Source organism: Somniosus microcephalus, chromosome 2 (genome assembly GCF_052327205.1).
Source record: "Somniosus microcephalus isolate GS21.2 chromosome 2, FLI_Smic_1.0, whole genome shotgun sequence".
NCBI lineage: Eukaryota > Metazoa > Chordata > Chondrichthyes > Squaliformes > Somniosidae > Somniosus > Somniosus microcephalus.
In genome coordinates, this window is record NC_140988.1 from 338,836,222 (window position 1) to 338,851,652 (window position 15,431).

Genomic DNA, 15,431 nt, shown 5'->3' on the forward strand with positions numbered 1-15,431 from the left:
TCGTAGCGAGAGGGTTTGAGTACAGGAACAAGGATGTCTTGCTGCAGTTGTACAGGGCCTTGGTGAGATCACATCTTGAGTATTGTGTGTAGTTTTGGTCACCTTATCTGAGGAAGGATGTTCTTGCCATGGAGAGATTGCAGCGAAGATTCACCAGGCTGATACCTGGGATGGCAGGAATGACGTATGAGGAGAGATTGGGCTGATTGGGCTTGTACTCACTGGAGTTTAGAAGAATGAGAGGGGATCTCATTGAAACTTATAAAATTCTAACAGGACTAGATAGACTAGATGCAGGAAGGCTGTTCCCGATGGTCGGGGAGTCCAGAACCAGGGGTCACAGTCTAAGGATAAGGGGTAAGCCATTTAGGACAGAGATGAGGAGCAATTTCTTCACCCAGAGAGTGGTGAACCTGTGGAATTCTCTACCACAGAAGGCAGTAGAGGCCAATTCATTAAATATATTCAAGAAGGAGTTGGATATATTTCTTGAGGCTAAAGGGATCAAGGGATATGGGGAGAAAGCAGGGACAGGGTACTGAATTTGGATGATCAGCCATGATCGCATTGAATGGTGGAGCAGGCTCGAGGGGCCGAATGGCCTACTCCTGCTCCTATCTTGTATGTTTCTATGTTTCTATTACAACAGTTGACTACAATTCAAAAATAATCTCCTAATGTATCAGGCAACGGAACCCTGTGTGAGAACCTCTCTGGATACGTCGAGGGCATCCTGAAACCCATCGTACAGGGAACCCCCAGCTTCTGTCGCGACACTACAGACTTCTTACAGAAACTCAGCACCCACGGACCAGTTGAACCAGGAACACTCCTCGGCACGATGGACGTCACGGCACTCTACACCAGTATCCCCCACGATGACGGCATCGCTGCGACAGCCTCAGTACTCAACACCAACAACAGCCAATCTCCAGACGCCATCCTACAACTCATCCGCTTCATCCTTGACCACAATGTCTTCACCTTCGACAACCAGTTCTTTACCCAAACACACGGAACAGCCATGGGGACCAAATTCGCACCCCAATACGCCAACATCTTCATGCACAAGTTCGAGCAAGACTTCTTCGCTGCACAGGACCTCCAACCAACGCTATACACCAGATACATCGACGACATTTTCTTCCTGTGGACCCACGGCGAAGAATCACTGAAAAGACTACACGATAACATCAACAAGTTCCATCCCACCATCAAACTCACCATGGACTACTCCTCAGAATCGGTTTCATTCTTGGACACACGAATCTCCATCAAAGATGGACACCTCAGCACTTCACTCTACCGCAAGCCCACGGACAACCTCACGATGCTCCACTTCTCCAGCTTCCACCCTAACCACGTTAAAGAAGCCATCCCCTATGGACAAGCCCTGCAAATACACAGGATCTGCTCAGACGAGGAGGAATGCGATGGACACCTACAGACACTGAAAGACGCCCTCGTAAGAACGGGATATGACGCTCGACTTGTCGATCGACAGTTCCGATGGGCCACAGCGAAAAATCGCATAGACTTCCTCAGAAGACAAACACGGGACACAACCAACAGAGTACCCTTCGTCGTCCAGTACTTCCCCGGAGTGAAGAAACTACGCCATGTTCTTCGCAGCCTTCAACATGTCATCGATGACGACGAACACCTCGCTAAGGCCATCCCCACGCCTCCACTACTCGCCTTCAAACAGCCGCCTAACCTCAAACAGACCATCGTTCGCAGCAAATTACCCAGCTTTCAGGAGAACAGCGACCACAACACCACACAACCCTGCCACGGCAACCTCTGCAAGACATGCCAGATCATCAACACAGATACCATTATCACACATGAGGACACCACCCACCAGGTACATGGTACATACTCATGTGACTCGGCCAACGTTGTCTACCTCATACGTTGCAGGAAAGGATGCCCCGGAGCATGGTACATCAGCGAAACCATGCAGACACTGCGACAACGGATGAACGGACACCGCACAACAATCGCCAGGCAGGACTGTTCCCTCCCAGTCGGGGAACACTTCAGCAGTCAAGGACATTCAGCCTCCGATCTTCGGGTAAGCATTCTCCAAGGTGGCCTTCGAGACACATGACAACGCAAAATCGTCGAGCAGAAACTGATAGCCAAGTTCCGCACTCATGAGGGCGGCCTCAACCGGAATCTTGGGTTCATGTCACGCTACATGTAACCCCACCTGACGTAGAGTTATCCAGACTCGAGTCATCGTTGGCTTGTTCTCTCTACACAGATGCAGCCGGACCTGCTGTGATTTCCAGCAAAAAAATAGTTTTTTGTTTGTTTTTTGTTTTTCATACAGACCCCAGCATCTGCAACATTTGACCCCTTGTGACCCCACCTCATTGTTCTTTGATGTAATGTTTTCCTGACTGACCTGTTTGGACACCATTCACACCTTTGATTGCTGTGATTATCTCTCTGCCGAGGTGTGATAAAGTGCAGTTCGAAAGATTACCTGTAATCATCTGGCAGTATTCTCTGACTATATATGCTGTGCCTATATGCATCTCTTCACTTCACCTGACGAAGGAGCAGCGCTCCGAAAGCTTGTGATTTCAAATAAAGCTGTTGGACTATAACCTGGTGTTGTGTGACTTCTTACATTTGTCCACCCCAGTCCAACACCGGCATCTCCACATCACAATTCAAAAAGTACTTCATTGACTGTAAAGCATTTTGGGACATCTGAGGTTGTGAAAGGTGCTGTATAAATACAAGCTGTACTTTTTACAGTTACAATCAAAGAGCTGCGTGTACGAACTGGAGCCAGGGGTTCCTGCTAGGATTTTGAAATACAAAAACCTAGGGAAGAAACAGCAGCAGAAACATTTTGTTAAGGTTAGGTTGCTGGCTATTTGTGTGTGTGTTGTACATGGTGATAACGTGAGAGCTCGAAAACTTTAATTTGCACAAGTGTTTTGTGGTTGTAAGATAAATCTTGCATGGGTTTGTTTTGGCAACCGTTGGGGGCCTGTTTGTGAGGCATCCACATTATAACCAATTCTTAAAGCCACAGATTGCCAATTTGTGGGAACTGACTGACTCCAGTCTTGATGGTTACCAGAAACACCATTAAAATGTTAAAAAGAATTAGGGACGGCAAGATATTGTGTGTGCAACTCAGAAAACAAAGAGCAGAGGAGAGATTTTGTGTAGTAATGTGGTCTCTAATCGATAATGAGATTGTTTTGGCATTCAGTATATTTACTTTTTGCCAGCATATTTCCTGGCCCATTAGGGTCAAGGGCAGCATGTCGTCCTTTGTTATTGCACTGTCAACGCAGTCCTCTGGTGGATGGGCAAATAGATTTCCCAAACTATCCCACACCCCATTACAATACAGCAACTGGCAGGATCTAGAGGGTCGAGTTTAACTCGGGGTGCGTTCAGAGCGGGCGGGGACGGACCGGGTGGAGGTCCCCTACAGACTCCTTGGTGCGAGGCCCGGGTCATTTTAACACCCGGGCCTCATTTAGGAACAGGTGTAGGCCATTCAACCCCTCGAGTCTGTTCCACCATTCAATTAGATCATGGCTGATCTGTACCTTAACTCCACCTACCTGCCTTGGTTTTGTAACCCTTAGTACCCTTGCCTAAAAAAATTCTATCAATCTCAGTTTTGAAATTTTCAATGGACCCCCAGCCTCAACAGCATTTTGGGGAGAGAGTTCCAGATTTCCACTAGCCTTTGTGTGAAGAAGTGCTTCCTGACATCATCCCTGAATGGCCTAGCTCTCATTTTAAGCTTATGCCCCCTTGTTCCGGACTCCCCCCACTAGAGGAAATTGTTTCTCTATCTACCCTTTCAACTCCTTTAATCAGCTTAAATACCTCAATTAGATTACCCCTTAATCTTCTATACTCGAGAGAATACAAGCCTAGTCTACACCGACCCCTGCTTGAAGCAGGCGGGAATGACATAAGAACCGGCGGGCCGGAGATGGGAAATCGAGTGGGAAGCTGATGCTGCCGGGGGCCTAAGGGAACGGTCCCCGGCATACGGTTAGTGCTGGGAGGTGGGCCTACAAAGAACTGCCATTGGTGGGAGTGAGAGGGAACACGGCGCAATCCCCCCCCAGCCGGGCAAGAGGGTTAAAATCAACTCTCAGGTTGCAAAGACTGCTTCAGTGGTAGACAACGAACAAACATATGTTATAACAACTAACCCTTGGGGAAAATAAATGTCAACCTTGGCCTTGCGTTCAGCCTTTCGTAGGCAGGACTGATGGCCGTGATTTTGCCGGCGCTCAGCGGACCCGATTAGTAGCGGGTCAGCTGTGAAAATTTAAATGATTGACAGCCGGTTGGAAACCCGCTGTCAAAACGCGCACACTCGCATTTCCCGATGTCGGGTCTGCCAGCGCTGAGCAGACCCGACAGGCAGCGGTGGGGGACCCAATTCAAATCATTAGTGGCTTGCTTACAGCCACTTAACAACTTAACAACAGCTCTTTAACTTTCACAGGTCTACCTCGGGTTTCCTGCTGTGCCTAGGCCTCATCAGTAAAGCTGAGGTGGAAGGTCAGTGGAAATTGAATCAGCTGATGAGTTGACAGATTCAAATGTCAACTCAAAGCTCCCGGCTGATTCAGATAGCTTCCCTTAGTCACTAGTATCTCTAAACTGCATTTTCACTACAGATTCAGGATGCTGCAAGTCTTTACACATATCTCCATGCAGTCTGACCTCATTACCATTGACAAATCACTTCTGTCATCTCTACTTCACCTGCCATCTATTCCATTAGCATGGGGGCACTTTATACTCTCTCACCTTGGTCCTCAGAATCTGACCATGATCAGCCCCAACACCAGCATCACCAGGCACACCAGCAACCACACCGACCTTCTCCGCAATCACCTGATGCTGCACAGGACAGAGGGCATCAGCATCTGACCACATTGCTGCCTAGGATGCCAGGGATGGCCTCAACATTTACCTCACTTGACGCTGCACACCCTGGCTGCCACATGATATGGCAGGTTGGCACCACCCCACACCAACAACATAAAGCATCCCACACCAACAACATAAGCATATGGAGGGAGTCATGGGAGAGCCTGGGTGCAGTCCTGCAGCTCTGTGCAGTGCTTGTCAGTGTTTGCAGCACCTGAAAGCTGCAGAACACTGACAGCACAAATGTCAAAATCAATTTTAAGTAAACCGGCTGATGATGCATCATAAATGATGTCATCAGACCCGCTTTCTTCAATTGGCCAGGAACCTCGCTGGGTGGGCTTAACAAGCCCAATCAGGGGAAAGTCATGTCAGAGGCCGGGATGGAGACAACAGAGGGGCCGAGACCCGCCACCGACATTGCCCGCCACGGACCCGCCGAGGTAGGGGAAATCGCGGCCAATGTCTCAAACAAAAGAAAATAGTGCGGCTGCTGGAAATCTGAAATAAAAAGAGAAAATGCTGGAAACACTCAGCAGGTCAGGCAGCATCTGTGGAGAGAGGAACAGAGTTAACATGTCAGGTCGATGACCTCGCGTCAGAACTGGGGAGATGCTGGAGATGCACATCTTTTAAGCAAGTACAGAGCCAGGGAAGAACAAAAGGGAAGGTTTGTGATAGGGTGAAGGGCAGGGGTGATTAAATGATAACAGTGATGCTGCAAGGCAAAAGGAGGTGATAATGGGGCAAGTGTAGGAAGAAAAGATGAGTCCAGAGGAGGTGTAAACATTTAGAATATATGGTGAACCAATGTCATTATTACATTAAGGAATCAATAAGGAATTCAGCAAGATTTTAGATTGGTGGCTGTTGCTTTCTAAAAGTTCTCAGCAATGGGGAAAAACATTTTAATGAGCATTTCTGCCAAGATATAAATATATAATACTGCTGTCTTTTCTGTGAAGCTCAAAGATTTGTGGGTCGATTTTAACTTCCTTACCTTATCATAGACGAGCCCCCCCCACCCTCCCCAACGAGTTTTCTGGCATGAATGGGAGGAGAGAGGGTATCTCAGGAAGGCCCAGCGTCAATTTAAAGAGAGGTTGCATCTCTTAAAGCGAAATGCAACCTCTTAAAACGAGGACGTTGTTTTTGTTTCATTCTGCCCATCAGGAGGTGAATCTAAAGGACTGCCATGGCACAGGGAGGGGCACCAAGATTTTCAGATACTGCCGAGAACTTGCTGCGAGAGGTGAGGGTGCACAGGGACCTCTTCTTCTCCTTCACTAGGACTAGAGTGCCGAGGCACCGCAGCACGCCTGGAGGGAGATTTCGGAACAGGTGAATCCGGCAAGCCTCACCCCCCAGGACATTCCTGCAGTGCCAAAAGAAGTTTAATGATCCGACACGCTTGGCCAAGGTCAGAATGGCATCTTGTGACGTCTCCCTCTCTGCCTCACACCTTGCCACAGTGTTTCCCACCTCCCTCACACCATCCCAAGCACCCCCACCAGCCCCCCTCCCCCCACCTGCTTATTCACTAGCAATGGGCACTAAGCCTACCCGCCTGCTAGTTTCAGCACACTGTCAGCAGCTCCTGTCGCCCTCACCACAGGCACATGCAGCCTCATTGGTGTCACCTGATTACACAGGGAAATCCAGGCACGCTTCTTGTACTTGCCAGCAAATGTCACCCTCCTGCCCCATTTCCTGCTCTATGATACCTCCCCGTCCTGCACACTGCCACGCTCATCAGCCTGCCTCACACAAATTCACAAGCCTTTGATGGAGCCACCCGCTAATAAATGCCTCTTCTTTCTGCAGGGACAAGTTGGCACACAATACCCAGGAGCAGCTGCGAACAGGAGCAGGGACAGCTTCCATCCAGGTCCTACGTCCCATGGAGCAGGAAGCCCTGGAGATTGTGGGCACAGGCCTCCCTCAGAGCATGGTAAATGGAGAGCCAGGAGGATTAAAGCAGCAGAGTTTTTTTTTCTCTTTTCTGCTATCTGTCTTTGATGTGCAGCTCTTTCAGGCAGCCTCACCACTCCACAGGCCTGAGGCTCCCTAACCTGCCCAGTACAGGAAACTTTGTGTTATCCGGAGGCTAAATGTCCGGCAAGCTCGAGCCACCGGCAAAAATCAGGAGCCGTTTTGTTAGGTTTTCTTTCTTCTCGTGGCTTTTTTTTTCAACAGTCAGGCTCTGCAAAGTCTCTCTGAAGCTGTTGCTAAGCTACAGAGACGCTTCCAAGGTACGGGCCGACTGTTTAGAAGCTGTTGCTAAGCAACAGTGTTTGTTGTCAGATACGGAGATGAAAAGCTCCGTATGCTTCAACATTAACGCTGGTGTGCCCGGCAGTTTTGAGGGAACGGCAACAGCTCGGTCCCGTCGGTGCCGGATAGCACAAAGTTTCCTTTACATGTTATTCATTATTCCTTTCTTCTCATTTGCATGTCCCCCTGCAAAATTGTCCCTGAACAACAACAACTTACATTTATCTAGCGCCTTTAACGTAATGGGAGGTCCCAAGGCGTTTCACAGGAGCGTTAGCAAATAAAATTTGACACAAGCCACATAAGGAGATATGAGGACTGGTGACCAAAAGCTTCGTAAAAGAGGTAGGTTTTAAGGAGTATCTTAAAGGAGGAGAGAGAAGTAGAGAGGGGGAAAGGTTTAGGAAGCGAATTCCAGAGATAGAAGGCAAACCATACCATCTTCGCCAGCCTGCACTGTCACCTACACCCGCTTTAATAAGCACCAGCACAGAGATTAGCAACTCTGGGTGGGATGGGTGGTCTGTTAGAAGGGTCTGCACAGGGTGACGTTCACAAGTGAGCAGGAGCTGGCATGGGTGGAAAGGACAGCGGGGGGTCACAGCTGGCTCCGCAGAGGGTGATCCCTGGTCTAAGCACTGTTGAAGAGGGTGCAGTTGAAGACTTTAGCGCCCTTTTAGAGAAGGACCTTGGAAGTGCACCAGAAAATAGTGGATGCATTGGACAACCTACCGAGGAGCTGCCGTATAATGGCTGCGAGTATGGGGGAGTCCACATCTAGCATGTGCGGTGTTCTGGTGTAAGGCATGACTTCTCCTGCCGTCTACCATGGAGTGTGTGGTGTCCACTGTGGAAGCTGGCAGCCTTGATGGAAGATCAACCCACTGCCATTGGGCCTCTGGCCTGCACTGTCTCCCACAGCTTGGAAAGACTGTGTGGACAGACTTGGGGGATCGAATGGATAGGGGTCTTGATCAGGTCACCGATCTCCTGCAGTCTGCTCTGATGCTAATCATTGGGAGAGCAGATGCTCAGGCACGTGGGAGTGGAACTGGGACTGCAGATGCTGCCCGCTTTCAGGAGGCCAGGGTGGCTGTGCCCTCGTCAGATCCACATCCAGTCCCCACACAGGTGCCCCTAAGTCAGCTTAGCCAGATGGCCCCCAGCAGCAGCCTGGATGCGTCAGTCTGCAGCTAATGCTTCTCGGGGCTGCACTGCTAGAGGTCGCCCACCACACCTATCTCCAATGCCAACCGTGGCCTTCCACCAGCCCTGCTGAAGCCACAGGGGCAGCATGTCCTAGGACACTAGAGTTATGAAAGGTGCACCTATAAAAGACACTACTGGGTGGTAACTAGGGGAATTTATAGTTTTGTAGCATTTGTTGGCTTGTTAGCAAAATGAAAGCCCATGGGATAAAAGGGGCAGTAGCAGCATGGATACAAAATTGGCTAAGGGATAAAAAACAGAATTGTGGTGAACAGTGTTTTTTGGACTGGAGGGTTCAATACTTGGACCACTGCTGTTTTTGATATACATTAATGACTGGACTTGGGGCTACAGAGCACAATTTCAAAATTTGCAGATGATACGAAACTTGAAAGTGTAGTAAACAGTGAGGAGGATAGTAATAGACTTCAAGAGGGCACAGACAGGCTGGTGGAATGGGCGGACACATGGCAGATGAAATTCAACACAGAAAAATGTGAGGTGATACATTTTCGTAGGAAGAATGTGGAGAGACAATACAAGCTAAACGGTACAATGTTAAATGGGGTGCAAGAAGATAGACCTGCGGGTGTTTGTGCACAAATCTTTAAAGGTGGCAGCACAGGTTAACAAAGCAGTTAATGAAGCATACGGGATCCTGGGCTTTATAAATAGAGGCATAGAGTACAAAAGCAAGGAAGTTATGCTAAACCTTATAAAACACTAGTTTGGCCCCAGCTGGAGTATTGAGTCCGACACTGGGCACCACACTTTAGGAAGGTCGGGAAGGCTTTGGAGGGGGTACTGAAGAGATTTACTAGAATGGTTCCAGGGTTGAGGAATTACATTTACATGGATAGATGGGAGAAGCTGGGGTTGTTCTCCTTAGAGTAGAGAAGGGTAAGAGGAGATTTGGTAGAGGTGATGAAAATCATGAAGGGTTCAGGTAGAGTAAATAATGAGAAACTGTTTCCAATGACCAAAGGATCAATACTGAGAGGGCACAGATTTAAGATGATTGGAAAAAGAACCAAAGGCGACATGAGGAAAAACTTTTTACAGAGTCGATGGGCTGAATGGCCTCCTTCTGTGCTGTACTATTCTATGATTCTAGGTCCATCTAATGGCTTTGTAGTTGTTACTGAGAATGTATGAAGGGTATCGAATTAGATTTGAGACAAATATGTGTATTTTTTTAAATGAAAAAAACTGTAAATATTTGAAATCTGATATAAAAGCAGAAAATACGAGAAGAGCACAACAGGTCTGTCAACTTGGAAAGAGAAAAGGCAGGTTAATATTTCTCTTCATCAGAATTCACAAAGGGCCTCCACCTGAACTATGTGTCTTTCCTCAAATGTTGTTAGGCCTGCTATATGTCCAGTAGTTTCTTTTTAATTTCTGTATTTTTTTTTTAATTCCTTGTTTTCCTGAGGTGACATTGTCGGTGGATTTGTCTCCATTTACAAGCATTCTTCCAACTGGGGTTCTGGAGCTTGCAACAGTATCTTAGGGTTAGGGTATTGACAGCAGCGCTGACTGTTTCCCCATCAGTGATCATATATTGTTGAGTAATACTTGAGGGAATGATTCTCTTCTGAAGAAAAGAAGCGGCTCTGGAGAAAACTTGGTCAAGAAAATCTTGACTTTCATTCACTGAGATCCCATAATTCTGGAGATTACGGGGCTTGGCTTGTTAAAACTCTGAATACATTTATTTTTAACACTGCAAACAAGAATGCTGGGCTCACGGAGATTTAGTGACCAGCATGTGAACCACTTGTGGAGGGCAAACATTCCACCCGTTGCTTGGGCCTTCCCCTGGGCTCACAAACCCAGCATTGTAATTAGAGATTAAGCTGACACCGGGAAGAGGCTTGACAAAAGTCTAATGGCATGAGCACAAAACGTCTTACAGCTCCGTTATGAGAGGTGCTTCACTGCAATGAGATCTCACTTGGGTCACTCTTAGACTTGAAGGTGTCCACTATGTTGAAACAGCTGCATCTAGCCCTTATCCACAAGCTTAGCTGAATAAATACTGCCAGTGCTGAAATCTATCATAAAGGCTTTTAGATATTTTACTGGCTAACAAAGGAGCTACAGAGAGTAAGGCCGAGCTGAATACCAGACTAATATCCCGTAATCCATGTAGCCTATTCAGCTGTAAGGATCCCAGTCGAGGCCTAATTAATTCCGTTTTTAACCGCTGTGAAGGGAAGGCATCAGATGTAAAATTATTCTGTTTGTGGCAACAACCTGAAAATCCAATAGCCTACAGCAGAGGAGCAGGGAGAAGCAGAAGCCTGAATAAACACTCAGTTCTAAAGTGACATACCTCCCTCCACAATCCGGGACATGACTTGTACAACAGAAATTAACCAGCTATTGAAAGTATAGCTATGAAGAGAGCAAGAGCAGGCCAGCCTGTGGGTGAAAGGCTGCGACTATTTATCAGCAGTCAGCCTGCATGTGAAAGACTGGGGCTACTGTCTGCCGCTACTTACCCCCATAATCCCTCCCATCTCAGTTGCTCATTAGAAGTACAAGGAGGTTAAAATAAACCAAATACATTAGCATAATAACTAGCTGTGTGGAGATTCTGGTCCGCCAAAAAGCGCGAATTAACATGAGTATGTCGTGTTGGTATTAATATGAGTACCCCCACCACACCCGTATCGTCTTTGTTGGTTGGGGGATGGGGATACAAGTGGGTTGTTGGAACAACACTTCTTTAACCTTTCCCACTTTGCTCTGGTACACAGCATCTGATTGCTTACAGAAAGCTGGATGCTCTCATGTGAAGTAGTGTAACCCTTAAACTGCTGCCCTGCACCAGTGACGAGCAATAAAATCCTTAGCTATTCGAGCCATAGGCTAAGCTTTAGCAGACCAGTCAGGAGATGATAAAATGGAGTCTGTTAAATCAGTATAATGCACCGATTTTCTTCGACCCAATAATCTTCTTATTGACGATGTAGTACGTTCTACAGGTTTTAATTGACTCAGCTGCTTTTTGCTAGGAATCTGTTCTACTTGACCCGTCTCGGCTGGTACCACTCGGTAACCCTACCACCAACTTTTGAAAAATAGGTTCAAAAGCTGTGGCAAGCCTTTACGAAATTTTAAGTAGATAACTGCAAGAACTGAGGTAAATGTGAATAGTATTTGCAATGCAAGTTCCGTTTGAAGGTATATCTTAGAGCTAGCAGTCTAACGTTTGTTGCTTTACTGTCTTTTTAGGCCTGGAAAAGAAGGGTGGGGGTGTTGGGGGCGGTGGGGGGGGGGGAAAGACCACGAAAGAGAGGCTAATTAAGACATCAGGAAGGGGGAGGGGTCGAGGCAACAGTCAGGAGGGGGCTCATAGTCCCAATCAGGGGAACCAGAAGATAAACCCAAGCCGTGTGGCAAGCTGGGTGTTATAAATCTCATCATTCATCAGGAAACTACTCGTGAAATAACGCTGGACGGCCAGCTGGTGGCGCCGTCCAAGGAGTATAAATACTCGGGCGTCGGCCCCAGCTTGCCAGGGACATTTTGTAAGACAGGAACTAGTGAAGTACAACTAGACCTCCATGTTCTGAAACACGTTGATTAAAGCCTTGCTTTATGCTCAAACCAAGTGTGTAGTGAGTTTTATTACGTCACTGGGTATCACAACTCAGCCCAGGGGAAGGCCCAAGCAACGGGTGGAATGTTTGCCCTCCGCAAGTGGTTCACATGCTGGTCACTGAATCTCCATGAGCCAGACCTGGAACGTTAACTCTGTTTTTCTCTCTCCACGGATGCTGCCTGGCCTGCTGAGTATTTCCAGCATTTTCTGTTGTTATTTCAGATTTCCAGCATCCGCAGTATTTTGCTATTGTATTCTTGTTTGCAGGACTGCCAATTGCCCAGAACAAGATGGAAACTCATTGCCCATAGGTCGTGATCTTAAGGAGGCAGCACCTGTTGAGTTATAGAATGCGGGTGAGGATGAGTGGTGGTGGTGCTGGAGGAGGAGCAGAGTTGTGATGCCACAAGCTTGCCACCGGGCTGACATCAATGAGTCCTGTGCTTTGGAAATTGAATGGGAGATTACAACCGGGTAATTTAAATACTATTTCAATCAGTTTCCACGTTATAGTGATGCTCGCGCACAGAATATTTGACAGCACTTGAGGCCAGCCTGAAAAGCGGGTGTAGAAGAATCCGTGCATCGTGATTCAAGCAAGAATCCCGCGATCCTCTCCCATGTCCTCGCTGACCACAAAATCTATAGCCTAGGAATTCGATGATGCCACGTCCGTTTTTAGGGCATTAAATGGGGGCCTCTGCCCCCAATATGGCGGGCAGGAAGTGCACGCTCATCACGACACAGAAGTGTGCCGCATGCCATATTGGTGTAGGCAAAAAAATAGGCATCCAGGGCTCACGCCTGAAACAGGCGTTAGACCCTTTGCCTATGGAAATAAGGGGCCTTACGCCTGTTTGAAGCCCTCTGCACTAGTGTGTTGGCCTGAGGTAGCCAGCACCTGTGCTAGATGTGCGCAGGAACACCAGGTCTACTTGCGGCCTAACAGACTACCACCAAAAAGATAAGACTTTAAACTTACTGACCTAAATGTGGAGCAGGAGTGCTGATAGCAACCGCCCCCCGATTGTGACCACGAGCCACCCCGCCACCCTCCTGATGTTTCATGTATTTGAACAAAAATTTTTATGAATAAAGTATATATTTTGGAAACAAAAAAAAATTAGCGCAGTTCTAATCAGCGGGTGGGAATCAGAAAGCTTTCCGATCAAATCTGGAGTCAGGCAGGGCTGTCCTCTCTCCTCTGTCTTGTTCGTGTGTTGTATCGAACCTTTTGCCGAGTCCATCAGGAGGGATACGGGCATAAGAGGGGTGACGATCCCAGGCAGTGGAGACACTCAAGCTAAGGCCTCCCTGTACATGGACGACGTCGCCGTCTTTTGCTCGGATCCGCTGTCGGTCCACAGATTGCTGAGCATCTGCGACCAGTTTGAACTGGCCTCGGGAGCGAAAGTTAATCGCAGCAAAAGCGAGGCCATGTTGTTTGGGAACTGGGCCGACCGATCCTTTGTCCCCTTCACCGTCAGGTCAGATTACCTGAAGGTGCTGGGAATATGGTTCGGAGCGGCCGGGGCGTGCACCAAAAACTGGGAGGAGCGTATCTCCAAGGTACAATAGAAACTGGGAATGTGGGAGCAGCGCTCCCTGTCGATTGCGGGCAAGAACCTGGTCATCAGGTGCGAGGTGCTGTCGGTGTTGATGTACGTGATGCAGGTCTGGCCCATACCCCGACCCTGTGCTGCCGCAGTCACCCGAGCCGTCTTCCACTTTATCTGGAGATCAAAAATGGACCGTGTCCGGAGGGACACGATGTACAAATCTCCAGAGAAAGGGGGAAAGAACGTACCCAATGTCGCCCTCATCCTGATGGCCACCTTTGTGTGCGGCTGCATCAAGCTGTGCATAGACCCTCGGTATGCAAACACCAAGTGTCACTACGTGCTGAGGTTCTATCTGTCCCCAGTGTTGCGAAGGATGGGTCTGGCCACGCTGCCGCGGAACGCTCCATTCAGTTGAACCGTGCCGGACCACCTGTCCTTCGTAGAAAAGTTTGTACAGGGAAACACCTTTGACCACAAGGCCGTCAAGCAGTGGTCAGCGCATAACGTCCTCGAGACCCTACGGAAAAAGGAGATGGTGGATCCTGTCGGATGGTTCCCCGAGCAGACTGTCGAAGTCATTTTGCAGAATGCCTCATCGCCAGAACTTACAAACAAGCACCAAGATGTAGCTTGGCTGGTGGTGAGAAGGGTCCTCCCCGTCAGATCCTTCGTGCACTCCCGTCGTCTCAGCTCCACCGCACGCTGTCCGCGAGGAGGCTGCGCTTGGGATGAGACAGTCATCCATCTCCTTCTGGAATGTGCCTTTGCAAAGAAGGTCTGGAAAGAGATGCAGTGGTCTTTGTCGAGGTTCATCCCGAGCAGTTCTGTAACACAGGACTCAGTGCTCTACGGATTGTTCCCAGGGACGCACACCGAGACAAACATCAACTGCTGCTGGAAGATCATCAACTCGGTGAAAGACACCCTTTGGTCTGCCCGAAACTTGCTGGTCTTCCAGAGTAAGGAGTTGTCCACGACCGAGTGTTGCAGACTGGCACAACCCAAGATTCAGGAGTACATGCTGAGGGACGCACTAAAGGTTGGTGCTGCCGCCGCAAAGGCACGATGGGGAAGGGCCACAGTGTAAGGCCCTCCTGCCAGTGTATACCGAGGGGCTGGAATCAGTATAAAAAAACCCTCGGGCCGTATGATGCAGAAGTGCTTTAAGGTAAATGCACTTGTAATCTGTTGATGTAAATAGAGTACCATGTACTGCATTCATCTGTATTATGCCATATGTAATATGATTGGTGGATTGTAGTGTGATGTATTTTGACAAGTAGTGTAATGTATCTTGACCCCTCGGGCTGTATGACTTATAAAATGTGTAATGAAAATGTATTGTAAAGTGTCTCTGTAAATTGAGTGCCATGTACCGCAGTTAATTTGTATTGTACCAGATGTAGACTGTATTGTCATGTATTTGAACAAAAATGTTTTATGAATAAAGTATATTTTTGAAGAAAAAAAATTAGCCTCCCTTTTGTGCTCTTTCCCCCCACCCGATCGCTTCCCCTTTAATCATGTTCCTGAGGGCTGCCGCTGTCGACGCTGAGGCCCGAAATCCGAAGCCTCTTCGCCGGCGAGCTGCCAGGAGCTGCCCAGCAGGTGTCCACAGGTCGCCGGCCTCACTTCAATGAGGCCCAATATCGGGTGCCCCTTGAGCCTACCCGTTCAGGCGCAGGGATCGTTCCCCCCGTGCCCAGTTTGCATTGGCCTACGGATTTCTAGGCCATCATTTTTTGCGCTGCCTTCAAATAGCTCCGGGAACTTTAGGTGTGCAGGTCATAATAATGGGGGAGAAGCAGGAAATGTCACAGGTCAAATACAATCAGCCA

The 15,431-nt window shown here is 48.3% G+C and overlaps 1 pseudogene; it reads left to right on the forward strand.

The window, feature by feature from the left end:
* Positions 1-12,268: 12,268 nt before the first annotated feature.
* LOC147123634 (uncharacterized) lies at positions 12,269-15,037 on the forward strand (annotated as a pseudogene).
* Positions 15,038-15,431: the final 394 nt, after the last annotated feature.